The following is a 16529-nucleotide window of genomic DNA, read 5'->3' on the forward strand; positions in this document are numbered from 1 at the left end:
GTCATGCTGGAATCAGCTCTGTGTTTCTTCTGAATCGAAGTCTGGATAAATTAAAACCAAAGCATGGTACTTGGTTCAGAGACTTTAAATCCAGCCTGTTCATCCTCTATTTTCAAGAGGTTCACATTTGAGGGTTGGATTTCAGGAAACTTTTGTTGAAGGAGTGACTCTTTAAAGAGTTGCAAGAGCCCTAGAAACCAGAGTTCTTTGTTCACAAGCCATGCACAGCGCAGACAGCAGCAATTGCAGCAATCCTTTTCCCCAGGAACTGCAAACAAGCTTAACCCTGAGCTGGAAAGCCCATACTCTGGAGAGGTGAAAAGAAATTTGATATCTGAGCTGAATGTGTTCTGACTTCCTTGGAAGACAGAGTGCCAACTGTACAAAATTATGATGATGATGTGATGAGGACCCAAGGTTCACTGAGGCCTCCATCAGCCAGGGACATGCATGGAGGACTCCAAGATCAGCAGTCCCATGGGGTGGGGGACATGGGGTCGGCAGTAGGGCTGTGTTATTCTTATCCCTACTGCACTTGGATGCCTTGGACAGTTTCAAGGTAAACCTTTTGATGTCTCTTTTACAATGACCTGTTTCTCTACATATTTTGAAATATCTGGTTCCAATGGTACTAAAAATTTGCTGTGACTGAGAACTTTTCCAGTGCAAAGTACTTGTTAAAATACAACACATGTCCAGAGCAGCCTTGAATAAAGATTGTACTATTCTTCGTATTATATTAGAACTTTGGCAATTTTCTTGTACTTACAATGTAACTTTCCTTTGAAGTCTAATTATAGACTTAAAATTAAAAAGTCTTCTCTGTTTTATAAAGAATAATAGTGACATTTACCAAGTCCAATCTCTATTGGACTTGGTAAATGTCATTATTTTTGAAGTGACATTTTTGAAAACCTCTATTTTTAAAGTCAGATATTCAGAGATGTTACTATTTGTGCTTTTTTTCTTCTACTTTATTTTTAACAAGTGATTCTAAAAAACGGTGTCATTTTCCCCAGTCTGTTTTCTGAGCAATGTCATTTCTGTTTGCAGCCCTCTTTGTCATAGGTAAATGTTCTTGATGGGCTATTTGTGTCCCCTTTCCATGTGCTGCTTCTGTCCCTGTTGGTGTGGGTCTTGTTTCTTTATCCTTACAGCTGTTATTTGGCCCTGGTCTGTGTTTGTTCCCCAGCTGGAGGTGGATGTTGCATGGTGCTGCTCCTTTTGGATCTTTCTGTTCTCTTAAAGGGAATTTTTCTACCATAGCAAGCAGGTGGCATTTTCTGATAAAAGGAATGTGCTCTCTTTTCCTGAAACCAATATTGTCTTCTCAGTCCACTACTTGGATTTTGAGAGTTAAAATACTGCTTTTATTTTCATATTTCTCATAGTTTTAATGCAGCTGCCTGTTCTGTCAATCTATTTAATTCAGTGGAAGCTCTGGGGTAAAGAGATACTGTGGAAAAACAGCTATCTTTGATTCTGAGGCTCTTCACAAACTTCTTTCTGTTCAAGTTTATTTGATTATTTTATGATTTTCCACTAGTGAGATTTATACTGTGCAACTTTGGGCAACCAGCACAAGAGCTCAAAGCCTTTAGTACAAAATATTTTGATTGAGAGCTTAATAGAGATAAACTTAATCAGAAGCATCTATTTAAATCTTTCAGTAGAAAATATCAGCCAGATTTTTGGAGGAAGGCTTTGGGTATATGTTTTATTTTTATGTTTTTATGTTTTTTTTTTTGGTTTTTTTTTTTTTTTTTTGGTTTTTTTTTTTTTTTTTCATTTATTCATGTTTTCTTTGCCTGTCTTTCTCTACCTCAAATATGACAGGTCAGAAATTGTATTTTTATGGATAGCATGGAATTTTCTTTTTGGATACATAATTCCTTATGGCTCTTGTGAAATTATTCAGAAGCAAAATCCTTGATCATAATTATAGGAACTAGATAATAAAGGGCTTGCAACTTCTGACATAATATGGCTAGACAGGTACTTTTCATTTGGTACCCTTGGATTCAGATCTTGAGTCCATTATTCTGCTTAATAAAATATTTCCTTGAAATGGCATAAGGTTTTGCCAGTACTGAAAGGAGAGAAAAAAATAGATGGAAAAAAGCAGGTGAGGAAGATACAAAAGGAAGGCTGTGGTATTTTCTTTTTAAAGAACTTGTAAACATGGATGTGAGGCTTCTCCAGCATGAGATATGTAAAATATTAGAAATGTTCCTTCTCTATCAAAGTTCATTTTTTGTTCTCATAAACAGTCTGTATTAGATTTTGAAATCTAACCTGAAGGTTGCTAAGATAGGAAGAACTTGGTCTCAGGACCCTCTGTAGAGGTCACTTCCACAAAGAAACACTCAGTCCTATTTTCAAAACAAAGGGTGTCAGATCAATAATAAAACCATGGGACCATCTGAGGTTTAGTCAGTACCTTTATTTTCTCACATTTGTGTATGTTATACATGTGCTATGTAAAAATTAGAGATTTGTGTTCCCCATTAGAGATTTGTGTTCCCCCTAGGTACAGCTGTTTTTATGCTTTATTGCATTGTGGCAATGCCGAGGGGCTGGGATTCCCATGTGTTGAGTGCTGGGCAGGCAGAGGGGGAAGCTGGCTCCTTCAGGAGCCTCCTTGTTTTTGCTTCAGCCCTCCCTGGGGAGGAGGTGGCCTGCTGCTGGAGTTCCCCGGAAGGGGGGCAGGTTTGTGTTGTCACTGCTCTCAAGCACAATCTTCACTTGGGACAAACCCAGGAGTCAGCCCAGGTGGGTTTGACCAGACACATGCTGGGAGTGACTGGCAGGGACATGGGGATGAGCATGGGGGGTGTTTGTGTGCATTAATCCTAAAATCATGCTGAGAGAAACAGTGCTCTGGGGTATATTCTCCTGTGTCCTCCCAGTGTTGTACTCTCACGTCTGATTTTGATTTGAGCAGGTGAATGACTCGAGAGCCCATTAGTGAGCGTTTGACCTGCTGTGTTCCCCATTTCCCTTCCCACTCTGACACTCCCTGTAATTTATGTAGCTATTACACTTCAGCTGTAACTCAATTCCCAGATTTGTTCCTTTTCCAGAAATTAGTACTGAAAGGCATAGCAGTGATGGAGGGCTTGGGATATCCACCAAGTTATTTGTCTATTTAATATAAATCTTTTAAAAAATAGCATTTTAATGTTTGGGAGAACACAAGGAAGCTGACTGTACTTCAGAAGTTCAGGACAGGTTTTCAGACTCTACAAATTTGAAGCTGCACAATCAACACTGAATGATATCACTAAAGAACTGTGAAATGCAGAGCTACCCTCTCCCCCTTCCTATTCCCCTTGCAGAATAAAAAGCAGGGCAGAAAAACAATGCTACTCTGACTTATTTATCTTTATCCAGTTCCTCTGTCAGTAAGGGGATGAAGCGAAAAATTCAGAACAAAGTAACTTAAAAAAATCAAAGGATTAAAGCCCCATGTATGTGATCCTGATGAATTGGATGATTCAGAAGATGTTAACCAGAGCAGCAGCTGTAATGGAAGGAGAGTCTGTAACAAACAGGTTTTCTGATTTATCAGGGTAATCAAGCATAGAAGTGGGCAGGCACTGGGTGGTACAGAATACCAACATTTTTTTTGTGCTGCCTGGGAGATATATTTGAACCTCTAGGGAAGAATTGCCCTCTCCCCCTTAATTCCCCTGAAGATTTTTTCCCTTTTTTTCCTGAAAATGAAAGCAGAGAACAAACATTTCCCTGAATCCCATTTTAAATCTTTCTAAGTTTGAAATTGTTATTGCTTGTTTATTATTTTTGGCAATGACCCTCACAGGAGAGACTAATCCTGCGTGGTGAGGACTCCATTCCCTAACATAAGGCAGATAATGAGGGTGGGGAACCTGGCAAATAGAAATCTAAAGATGCTGCTCCGCTTAGAAAAATGCAACAATTGCCTTGTGCTGTTTTCAGGGTGGTTTTTTCTGATAGCAGCTACTGGTCCTTGGGTTGAAGACTTCTAAGAACCCACCCCAGAATTACTCTTAAGCCCATCTCTAATGCTTTTTTCCTTGCTTGCTAATGCAATATCCCAACCTCTCTTTCATTTGTAAAAACAACAGGAGCATGATGCAGACAAAGTTTAACATGACCTGACCGTGCTCAGGTTCTTAGAGATAATAATCTACATCCAGTGGTGGGACTGAGGTTTTAATCCAGTTTTGTCCCCTCTAATACCCATCACATTCTAACAGGCTGTGCAGGTTTGCACTCAGGGTGCACGTCCCAGGCTTTCTAGGGCTACTCCCTGAAATCCCTTGAGTGGTGTATTTGCTGAAGAATGACAAGTCTTGGAATTCTCAGCCTGGGAGTTTTCTCCTGCACAGCCATTTTCTTCTTTGGATCCCATGCCCAAAGAGAATCCCTATGTAGCCTTGACTGGGCATTTTGAGCTTATAGATGTCTGGTTGCATCATCTATTACTTTGGTTTTATTACTTATGGGTATATTCCAAGGTGTGCCCAGCAGCATGATGGGCTCATCTCAGTCCCATCCACAGAGCACCTTGCAAAGCTGCCTCTGTGCAACACCAGCCATAAGTAATCCACGCATGGCAAACTCCTGACTGGAAGGAGGAAAGCTTTTCTTTTCATCAATATCACAGGGTTTTTTCTTACTCTTAAGATCTTTCTCAGTAGTGCTTTTGTCTGTTGAATGTTTATTAAGAAAATAATTTTTTGTTTGCTTGTTACAATAAGAAAGAAGTTCTCTGCACACATGGGATAATATTTGTTTGATTTCCTGATGTGGTTCCTGAAGCCAGAGAGTGAAAATGTTGATATTGCCTCTTGAGATTAATATCACAGGAAAGTAGTCTTTTCCATTGTGTGTGCACAATTGCCCAGATTTACTTACTTTTTAAAATTATCACTATTATTCTAGTATTATAGACCCCTCATAACGGGGTATTAGTGGTTGTTATTGTTGGCTTTAACATGATGCATGATTTTGTGGTCAATAATTTCTCTGAAAGACTTTCAGCAAAGCCTTTACCAAGTCATAAGTTTGCTGACAGAGTTGAACTCTCTTTCTCTTCCCCAACTGGATGCAAGTTCAAAACTTAGCTTTGGCCATTTGCTCTTTCTACTGCTGGATCTGCCGCAGTTACTACTTTGAGATTAATTTTTCTGTGAGGGAAGAGCACTCAGAGACTGGGAAGCTATTCCGTTAGGCTGAATCCAGTGTCTCCTTAAATGAGAAACCACCTAAAAATAATATTGGAATAATATCACACAGTATCCAAACAAGCAAAAGAAATAAAAAACAAATGAAAAAACCAGACTGCCTTCTGTGCCTTCAGGTGGAGCAAATCTGGCCTTCAGTAAATATTTTCCCTGGGTTTGTGATTTCATAGCTGAGCGACTCCCAACAGAACCACCTGTTTGCCAGCTTTTTACCAGTCCCAAGCTAGTCCTTTCTCCCCCAAGCCTCCCGAAAATGTTCCTGCTTTGAGCATCCCCAAAACAAAGCCCCTGAAACTGCTGTGGTTGCCTGCCTGGCTGTCACATCCCCTCTTCCCTCCCACGCTGGTCTTAGCACCAGCTCTTTGCCTCTCCTTGGCCATTCTGGTCCACTGAGTCCACCCATTCGTTCACCTTTCACCACAGAAAGCAGTTCCCCATCTTCTGGGGCATTGCTCTGGTAGCAATTTAGCAATTAGCTCTGGTAGCAATTTAAGAAAACCTGGACGCCAGCTGGGACTTCCAAGGAAGAAAAATAAGATGTGTCTGAGAGAAAACAGGTGCACCACAGCTCTGGGTTTGGTGAGCTCTAACAATACATCTGATGAAGCAGCAAAAATATTTTTGGTAACCTTAAGAAAAGCTGTCTCCTGCACTACATTATCATTAATAATGGCACATTCCTGGTTTCAGTAAGTATATCAAGGATGTTTATTTTAAGGAGAAAGGGCACAGTTTATTTTGCACAGAACCTGCTTGGGAATGTTTGTCATGATGTGTCATCGACAATCCCAAAGACCTGGTGCTGCCCTCTTTGCCTGTCACTGCCTCCTTTGCATACTTGGTATTGAATGTGTCTCCCCCAGTGAAATGTAGTTAGTATTTTTGACAAAAAAACCCTTTGTATAATTGATATCTGCAAGAAACTGAGCTTCAAAAGCATGTTTTAACCTGTGTATTTTGTAAACACAACATGAAAAATTCTCAGAGAATTTCTGTTACATCCTGAGGCAACTGTGAGTCTTTTCCAAAGTAAAGGCTAAGGAGCTCTATGGTGTATAAGGAAGAGAAAGTGAACAAAGAGATGCCAGATGCGAGTCTACAGGTAGAGCTTGCAATTAGTACGTCTTGTGCACCCAGCAAAAGCTCTTTATTGTGCTGTGGCTGCAGGACAGACAACCTCGTGGAGGCACAGCATATTCTTCCAGCAGGTTTTTTGGTGGCTTAGGGACTTCACCTTCCTGAACAGCAAGAAGGTGCACTCACCTGGATTCTGCTTCTAGCACAGATAACATCAGGTCCCCAGAGTCCCCCCATTGTAAAAGTGTCAGCTATAGGGTGTGTATTTTCCATGCCCTGAGCTGACCTTGGGATTGCAAAACTTTGGCGAAGCCTTACTGCGTAGACATGGCCTAAGGCAGGTAGGATTTGCCAAACGTGGTGTTTAATGAGACAGCCAAGTGTGTGTAACACACAGCAAGTTCAGTAAAGCCCCTGAGGGCTGGGGTCCGAGGAATGTGCTGTGATGGAGTAAAAGAAGCCAATGATCCTTTTCATCCACCTCCCTGGTTAGGCTGAGCCTGGCTCCTCAGGGATGAGCAGGGCAGGGCTTAGAGCACAGGGACACCAGCAGAGCTGCCTCTCTCCTGAAGTGTTTATTGGTGCCTCTCTGCACTCACTGGGCTCTGTCCTCCTGTCTGGGTGCTCAGAGCACAGCCATGTCCTCAGGACACTTCTGCAGGCAACAAGAGAAGGGTCCAGAGATGCTGTACCTGCCTGGTGCAGAGCCAGGCAAAAGCCATGTGGTGTCATGGAAGCGCTGCCCAGGCGAGGGGAGGGTGAGCCCAGAGGGAGGATATCAGGCAAGGACTAGAGATGCTTCAGCTGTGAATTTACTCCCTTATTATGAGCTCCCGGTACAGGAGATTTTATGTGGGATCCCCAAATTTGGACGCTGTAATTTGGTGCCACTACAGAACAATCAAGTATGTAATTTTTTTGGTTAGAAACATAGTTATTCTGAAAAGCATATTTCCTGGTTAGAATAGTTTTTATCTCAAGGACTTAAGGTGCAGCAGTTGCATGTTATTGTATTCCCCTAAAATGTTGTGACACTACCATTGCAAATTCTGTACCTCTTTTGTAAGTAAACCTGCACCTCTGCACAAATGAGTGCATCACGTCACACACACACAGTTCAAACCTGCCTACTGCCTTGTAATTCTCAACATTTCTACAATTGGAAACATGAAGAAAAGATTAACAAGTGGATTTCTAAAGGGTTCCAAAAGACAGATGAAGTTTTTGTGGGAGGGTCTATTTTGTCTTTTTTATTTATATATAATTTTTTTAAGGCAAATTCTTCCATGTTTTCTGCTACAAAAGCTGCTCACTGATCTTGGGGTTTGTGGATGAGGAGCAGAACCCATTGCTCTGTACACAGGAGGGAAAGCACTGATCACTGAGCGAGGCTTTCCTGTCTTTAGCGCCTGCTGGGAGATGTAACACCTTTTGAATCTCAGAAAATGACACTTGATTGAATTTTCTTTCATTTCTGGATAAAATTCTTTTCTCCTTTTGCACAGCTCTTGTTCTTTTAGATTGATTTAATCATAGATTAGAACCATTAGAAACATATGGGTTTGAGAGACCTCCTGGACAGGCATCAGACCACACCCAACAGATTTGTCTGTATTTTGCTGGCAAAAGTTTAAACTGCAAGGAGAACCTAATGGGAATGTTAGGAGTTGCAGTTCTAAAAATGGAGCTCTCTCTGAACACAATCTCTTTGAACGTGAGAGAAATTAGTTCTGTTTCATCAAGGAGATAAGAAAATAAACATGATTGTTCCTTGGCTCTGAAATGCTTTTTATTCAACAAAGTAATCCGTGTTTGGAAAGACATTTAGAGCTTGCCTGCTTGACAGTAGCTTGTTCTCTGACACTCTTCTGTAGATTTTAAGAAAAAATTGAATAATGCTGCTTATTTTGTAGAATTCGGAAATATTTTGAGAAGACGCTGTGAAGCAAACAGAAGTTTAGGCCAGAAGGAAGGCCTGGAGGGTGGAAGCATTGCCCTGGAAGGGTAGGGCATAGCACAGAGGGGGAGGAGAGAGATTGAAGCGCTGCCTGCTTGGCTCCCTCTTCTCCCATTTCTGCTCTGTGAGCACAACCTGAAGCAGATCCCCTGCTGATGTGGAGGTCACACGGTTTATTTCTGTCACACTCACGTGGCCTTGCCAATACCGGGGGAGCATGAATCAGAAGCTTATTTTAAAACCAAAAATATATGGTGTTGCTTTGTATTCTGATAGCATCCAAGGACCAGTTAGGACCAGGGCTTTGTCTGTTACATGCTGAATCTATTACAAGGTGAACACGTGTGGTGTTTGATCCTCTGAGAAATTTCAACCCAAGATGCAACCAGCTGTAGGAGGAGAAGGGAGGGCAAAGGAGCTGAGTGTTGGGTGGTCTGCATAATGCTGGAAAGGAGGCAGAGAGCTGTATGTAAAAAACTGTCACTTAGAACTATTTAGGCAAGTAACTGAAAGACTTGGAACAGAGGAAAAGACCTTCTTTGTTTAACTAAACATTAAAGACATCTGAAAGATCTGGTGTTGATGTGGGGCTGGGGTGGGAGGAGGCAGGACAAGCAGGTGAGCAGATTAATGGCATTGTTGCAGCTTGCCCATATGGTGTTTGGGCTCTATTTCCTCAGATATGTTTATCTGTTGGGATATTCTTAATACAAGCTTGATCTGGAAAAACAAAATTAATTTATTTGAAAAGGTCAGCTTCATGAGAATTGTCTGATTGAGCACCTACTGTTTTTCAGAGCTCGTGATCTGTGTGTGCAGGTGACTGACAGCAGCCATGATTGCCAAACAAACTGGAGAAGAGATGAAGACATGATTTGTGCTGAGGATGTAAAATGGGGAGGAGAGCGAATGAAACCAGTTTGTCATGTTGCAAAAGTGTTTCTCTCTCTCTGTCACATATTCCACTTCTTAATTATTCTCTTCATGCACTCAAATGAAAAGGCTACTAAGTGATCTGTGCATAGATGCTACTGTCATCTCCAGAAGAAAAAAAATTAATGCTTGATCAGAATAAGAAATTCATTAAACTCTGGCTACTGACACTCTCCTTCAACCTAAACACCACTCCTGGAATAGGATATTCAAAATCTTCCTGTCTCCTGGAAAGTCCATGGAGTTGGAGGCAGCATGATGGAAACCTCAGCTAGGTATGTAGCATTCAGCAGCTTCACAGATGAGCTTCCAGGAAATCTTTACAGCTTTTGTAATAAAAATAGCATTCATATATGACTTTGTTTATGGTGAGGCCCCAGGGTGAATTGTTTGGGCTTTGTCTGTAAAATTTCTTGCCAGTTGGTCTTGCAGAGAACAAGTGTAAGTTGGAGCCTCGTGGAGTTTAAATTCAATGAGAAGGAAATAATATCTGAAGAGAAATAATACTTTGGACCCAGCAAGTTTGACACTGGCTAATGCTGCCAGAGTTTGAATATTACTGAATTCAACAATCTTTTCCATCAAATTCCAGAATCATCTGGAACATTCCCTCTTACGTGAAATAAATGCTTGCAAGCTGCCAGGTGATTAACTCTGTTAACTGAGATGTGAGGGTGTCTCAGGAGACTCTGCTTTGTTTTGCTACTGTAATTTCCAGTAAAGATTTGGTCAATTCTTGAAACTGTCTCAAATGATGTATTTTGCAGCTTTAAGTTAAAATTCAGACCTGCCAAAAGGTTCTTGATTGTTAGTTTTTCTGGCTGAAACCTGCTGATTTTTCCACTGAGTTATGGATCACTGCTTTATCTCTCTGTCTTCAGAAAAGACAACCACTGTATCATCTCCTAAGTGTGAGGAGAAAAAAAATTACTAAAATATTAGTAAGAATTTTCAAAGGGTTGCAAATCAATCAGATATTGTACAAATAAACACTGAGAGTGTAGGCCTAGTGAAAAGATTTAAAGCCTGAAAGAGACAAGCCATTGGTTGCATTTAAAGGAAAGCATAGAAGTGGAGAAATTACTGGATTTGAGGAGGAATTAAATTGAGAGATCATTTGGCAGATAAAATGAAAGAATAATCAAGCATAAAGAACAGCAAAAAATCAGTTACAAAATAAAGCAAGGAAGAAGTAAAATCAGTTAAATAGTTTAATCACATCTGCCTTTTCACAGTTGAAATGCCGTTAAACAGATCTAAGCATTATTTATAGGAAAGAAATGCATTTGGAATGAAAAACCATCAGAAGCATGTGAACATTGCTGCTTTGTAAACCATAAAATTACTATTTATAAAGAAATGGTGACCGAGACTAGAGATTTCAAGAACCATTCCTTCTGTGTACTATCCTTCAGCTGTATCCTACATCAAATGAGTGACAGGTCTTGCTCTTCCCACACTGGTTAGAGTTTGGAGAGTCCCCGCAGTAAGCAGATCACAACTTCCTGAGAGGAAAGGCCCAGGATTGGATGAAACATCTTTCTGTATTAGACTTCAGTATTCAAGAGATGAGTTACTACAAGGAGACCTTAAGAAAGTGATATTGAAAAGACAACTCAATTTGCTTGAAAAATATATTGACAACATGCAATAGGAAAGCAAAATCGTGAAGTTTTGCTGCACTCTAAGTGCTGCAATGTCAGATAAACTCCAGCACGGGGCGTGGATGGCAGACGAGGTGATGTGGAAGTCAGATAAACTGAGGCAGGATCTCAAATAGATCCTTCAGGGAAGAGCCAGTTGAGTTTTCTAGGTCAGCACACGAAGCTCTCAGCATCCTTCGTTACGTAACCTGGGCAGGAGATCCTGCAGCCTCTTGGGCGTGAGCCAGGGTGGAGAGCTGCAGTGTAGGAACCTTCCCTGGCAGGAGCAGGAGGAGATGCAGGACTGACCTAGGAGGTATTTCCCCTACTCATCAAAAAGGAACAGGCACAGAGAAGACATGGGGAGCACAGATTGCCTTCTGTACAGCTCGAATGTCTCACCTTCTATTTTTAACTGTCTCGTGGAAGCATTTAGGAAAAGCAATATAAAAGAGAAAGAATGTAAATATTATGGTTTCAAGGATATCAGCCCCAGTCCAAGTGCAAAAATCTGCCTTTCAGTGAAAGCTTTGAGGGGCTTCTAGTTCAAAGGATTCCAGAGCTGTGGAGAGGCAGCTATGCACATTACTTTCTTCTCTATCAGTTAGCCCTTATTGATGGCAGCCAAGTTAAAATAAGGAAGAGTATCTCTCTTAAACAGTTCTGAGAGGATAGAAACACTGCCATGGGAAAGAGCAGCTACAAGGTGGTAAATACTTTTTCAAATGACAGAATAATTTTTCTGCTGAGGCTGGAAATGTCAGTGTTGAACTTTTGCTCGTGCCTCTGACCTCCTGAAGCAATTGGCTATTTCAGTGTGTGGCAAAATACTCAGGGAAACTCCCCACAGTTACAAGGCTTTGTTTTAGGAGGGCTTTTTGTTCTGCATAAATGTAATGATCTTATTCTGGTTTATCTTTCAGGATTAAAGGACTACTGGCAGATATTTTAGGATTAAAATATGGGTTAGACTTGGCTTTTTGTTTTGCTTTTTACAGAGTCTGATATGAGTGGGAATATCTGTGAGCTGGAAAATACATCCACAATACCCCTGGAAACCGCATGTTTTTATTTAAATGCAGTCCTGCTGTGTTTAGTGTCAGAGCTAAAAAGGGAACCTGGTATGAACAGAAAATGAAGCAGAAAACTACAGTTTGGCTTCCCCAAATCAGTGAATGGCACAATCAAGAGACTGTAAAAAGCGGATGCTTAAAATGTTTTGGATTTAATCATGCTTTTTGTTAAGACTCACTTTTAAAAATACACTGTTTGCTAAAATAGCATCTTACATATCCACAGACTGCAGAGCAGACTGCAAAATTCTGACCAATTAATTCTTTGGTACATTAACATAAGCATACATTTAAAGATTTTGATAGTTTTTTGATTTATTTCTCATATCTGTATTCACATAAGGTCTCTGTGTTGACAACATAAAAATGCTTTCTAATTTGTGATTAGTGCAGAGCAGCAAGAGGAAGAGTTGGCAGGAGCAGCTCTTAACAAGTAAGGTATGTGATTCTTTTTTATCTCACAGCCAGGGCTTTGTCAGAGCAGAGGAGCTAAGATTGGTTAATACTCAGACAGCCTGCTGAAGTTACAGTCTGGTTTTCTAATTTAAAAGTGCTACTGGATGACATAAATGGTAGGAATAATTGTGAATTCTATGTGAAAAAATCAAATGGGAGTTGTGGAGACTGTAGGAATAGGTCTAAAGTAGCCCTTCGAAAGTTAGAAACAGCTTCAAAAATTATTATACTCTCAGTGTGATTGTTTTGCTTATATTTCAAGTGAATATTTTTCTCACTATGCATTGTTTAAGCTCACATTATGTTTATTTGCAATCTAGTTCAAATCAAGGAAACTAAAAGCACTAAAGGTTAATCAGTGAGCTATCCTTGAAAAAATACAGGACTGAGAGACTGGACGAAGCCAACAAGAAAAAGTGTGTTTAGTCTTTTCAGAGCCCTTCTCATCTCTGGGAAGGCTGCAAGAGAAAAAGGTTGAGGGCAGACAATGGTAATATAGGTTTGGGGAAAATATTGGTCCTATTGTATTTCTTTTCTTTTTTCTTGTCTTGCTGTTTTTGGTCTGGTCTTATTTCCTTACTTTTTTTTTTTTTTTTTTCCTTTTTTCCCCACTGTGCAGTTTGAAGAGACAGGAACATAGAAAACCCAACAGGGCATCTGTAGCGCCAGAGCGTCCTGCAGCTTCAGCACAGGCTCTTAAGAGATGCTTCCCTTCCCTCATCCCTAAAAGCAAAGGTAATCTTAGTTTATCTTGCCTCTCAGCTAACCTGTCACAGAAGACAATATTTCAAAAGTACCAAGTTTATTTGAAAACCATGAAGTCTTGCAATGGATTACTTGGGCAGAGGGGATAACTGGGCTGGAGATGGTGGGGGACTCTGGAGATTGTGGGGGTCTCTGAGCAGTCTCAACTGGTGAAAGGAAAAGATTGGTGGAGAAGGAAAAGCCTCCTCTGCCTGCTAAAATGCCATGTACCTAGGACTGGTCCTGTGTAAACTGTCAGAGTTCCCAAGTCCTGGCTTTTTATACTGTACTTGTAGTGAGACCAAAGGATGGAAAACTGGTTGTCTGAGCTATATTGAGGTTTTTATTATGTTCAGGGATTAATTTGGATGACAACAATGGTGTTTTCAGTGCAGCAAGTAGAATTAAATAAGCAGGCTGGCAGAAGATCTGAGAAACAGAAGGTGAAAATAAATAAATTGGAGCAGTGAAGAATGCAGAAAGAAACAGAAAGTGTTCAAAGGCATGTAAATGCCATGAAGGCTGAAGCCAAATTCATATGCAAATACCTAAGGTACAAATCCTCTTCCCTCCTTTTCTCCTTACCCTGGCCAGGTGCCTATGCAGCCCCTTGCCCCCTCTTGTGTTTACTCTCATGGCAGAATTTAAGCAATGGAACAGAGGAAAAAGGAGGCAGATGTGACTATGTGGGAAGTTGCTTTGCCACTCAGATGTGTATGGGAACCACATCTTTTCCTGTAGTTTGTGGAAGAGGGATTTATTCTTTCAGCATTTTGAGAAAGACTTATGATTCCACCTGGATTTATGCACAATAGCTTTTCTGTCTGTACTCTTTATCTTTCCTTGAGAGCTTTCTGAGTAAGTTATTTTCCTCCTGGGATGTATAATGTATACTCTCACCTACAGTGGGATAAAAGACTCTTGAATACAAAGGCCTCTGCTGAAGGCCTTTTGCAAGTATTGTCCATTCCCATCTAATTTCACCTGGAGCTCATCTGTAGGGCCTTGCTCAGGTTGGGCCATGTAGTAGGGCTTTATAAACTCAAAATGGTGTAGCTGTGTGCTGTGATATTCACTCTAGGAAGTTCATACCAAGGCTCTAAATTAGCCATTTAAGCTTTCTAATTGTAATGGTTTTTAAGTCATCTCACTCCAGGCAGTGGTACAGTGAAAGCTGAAATCATGCTGGAGTGCTTTGCTGGCTCACAGCCCAAGCTGGCTCTCAGTGTGTTATAGGCAGCCTTTCCTGGGATGGTGGTGAATTAGAATTGTGGTAAAGTAGTTCTAGCAAGATGACAAATCACCTTGCATCTAAAGGTTTTATTGCTTTTTCCGCTGTCTATGAACTCAAAAATGAGGCCATTTCTATGAAAAATGGCACTTGAGAATATGAAATTTCCAGAAGAATTCGGGATCTCTTTTCTAACAGAAGCTGAATGCATGGTGAACAATCCCTTTTGTTACCTCAGGAAATAGTGGTCACACAATTGGGTAAAGCTTTGGACCTGCAAAATTAACCAAATCTGGTTCTAAATTAAATTTACCTTAGTGTCCAATCCTTCACTGAGTTCTGCCCAGAGCTGGTGTGAGTGGGCTTCAGAGAAGCCTGTGAACCTGCATGTGTGTGTCCAGTTCCTGCTAATGCTTCTGTTCTCAATTTCTCAGTACAGAGCTGCTTAGTGAGTCCAACCCAACATGCTGCTCCTGAAGAAGAGACTGCTGTTTGTCAAACAGAAAGAAAGTCATGGCCAAGAGTTACACAGTATTGTGAGTTTCTGCTCTTCTTTGTGTGTTTCTCCAGACACTTTTGTTGTGCTCTAGCATGTACCCCAAAGAGCCAGACTCTTCTGTAGTCTGTAGTTGCAGAGTGAGTAATCTGAAACCATGTAATTTATTTAACGCCACTTCACTACTTAGCTTGCAGAATCTCTGTGAGAAATATTCCAGGTGCCTTGACCTTATTTTTTTCAGATTTGTTTTGAACAGCATGTCTGGAACATGTGTTTCATGTGTTATATTTCCTCTGTGGATTCATCTTTGACATTCAATGTGTGAACTTTTCTTATAATTAGTTCTGATCAGTAGAGCTAGTTCAAGTACCACTGCAGATAGTTTAACTCGTATTTCTTGTTGGCAGTCACAAAACTCTCACAGGATGCAGTGCTGTAGCTGGGCAGGAGTGGATTCCTGCCCTTAACTCGCTTTGTACTCAAGTCAGAGGATATTCAGGCACACTTTGGATGCCCACAGCAGGTTTGCAAAGTCAGTGGTTAAGAATCTAGTAAATGTATTCAACACACAAATTTACTCAAATCCCTCCGTTTTTTTAGTTAGATAAATCTGTCTCTCAGCTGAATGAGGTTTTATTCCATGATTTCATAAGTACTTGCTTTACAAACATCTGTAAATTTAAAGCAGACTTACTTTCAATACCTTTACCAGTTGGGTTTTATTACTTCAAGTGCCACCTGAGGAGAAAAACAAAAGAAGCATTTCAGTGGTTAGGCCAGACTCATTGAATATACTGAAATATTCTTTTTGGGTTTTTTTGGGTTTTTTTTTTTTTTTTTTTTTTTTTGTTTTTTTTTTTGTTTTTTTTTTGTTTTTTTTTGTTTTTTTTTGCCTTTGCTTGCTTGGGGTTTTGAGTAGATTTAAGAAAGGGATGTGTTAATTAGTCATGGGAGAAAATCCAAAGTAGCAAGAGCCTAAAACCCAGACTGCTCCGGAAACGGTGTGAGATTTTTTCTTTACCTTTGATTGTATATCTTGCCTGCACTATTTTTGCCAACAATTGCAGAAGTCTTGCCTTTCAGGAAGGAGATGAGGCCATGGAGAAATGTTGACTGTTTTACTCATGATTATCTTGGTATCATTAAATAGTTCACTGTGCTGTCCCCGCTTGTATTACCTGATGACTTTTGTGTCTCTGAGTGCGAGGGCAGAAGAGAGCCGCTAGAGCAGAGAACACGAGCTGCGTTTTGGGAATGCCTTTTGCCAGGAACCTGCTGCCCATGGGCTGGGAGGCTGTTCCCTGGCCCCCAGCTCCCGGCCTGCCCGGCACACCCTCTGTGTACATTCTGCACATTCCAGCTGGGAATTTGCTTACATAACCCCGGCTGCCCTGCCTTCCTCTCCCCGCACAGGTGAAGTGCCGGCTGCCCTGGGCTCCGGCTCCCCGCCCTGACCCACGGCCGCGCTGCACTGCGGGCTCGGTGCTCTGGTTTCTATGGCCAAGCAGAGTGCCAGGCTCGGGGGATTTCTTTCAGGGCAGAGTTAAGGCAGTTGTGTGGCAGCTGCAGGAGCCCCAGTGGCTTTGTGTGTTACTGTACATTCCTGAACTCCTCAAAGCTGCCCACCCAGGAGGCTGGAGCAGTGTGGGTGCTGGAAAGCTGAGCCCAGCACATGAGGCTGCCGC

General features: G+C 41.1%; 2 long non-coding RNA genes across 2 annotated transcripts in view; both read left to right on the forward strand.

The window, feature by feature from the left end:
- The window catches only part of LOC128795350 (uncharacterized), a 28297-nt gene extending 15945 nt beyond the window's left edge, over window positions 1–12352 (forward strand). The window contains exons 2-3 of the long non-coding RNA XR_008433492.1: window positions 9063–9473; window positions 12303–12352. This is a non-coding gene — a long non-coding RNA (uncharacterized LOC128795350). The remainder of the gene's footprint in view (window positions 1–9062; window positions 9474–12302) is intronic.
- Window positions 12353–13039: 687 nt separating this feature from the next.
- LOC128795349 (uncharacterized) lies at window positions 13040–14859 on the forward strand. The gene is made up of 3 exons (XR_008433491.1): window positions 13040–13105; window positions 13471–13667; window positions 14780–14859. It is a non-coding gene; the product is annotated as an uncharacterized LOC128795349 (long non-coding RNA).
- Window positions 14860–16529: the final 1670 nt, after the last annotated feature.

This window comes from Vidua chalybeata, chromosome 14 (genome assembly GCF_026979565.1).
Source record: "Vidua chalybeata isolate OUT-0048 chromosome 14, bVidCha1 merged haplotype, whole genome shotgun sequence".
In the NCBI taxonomy this organism is placed as follows: Eukaryota; Metazoa; Chordata; class Aves; order Passeriformes; family Viduidae; genus Vidua; species Vidua chalybeata.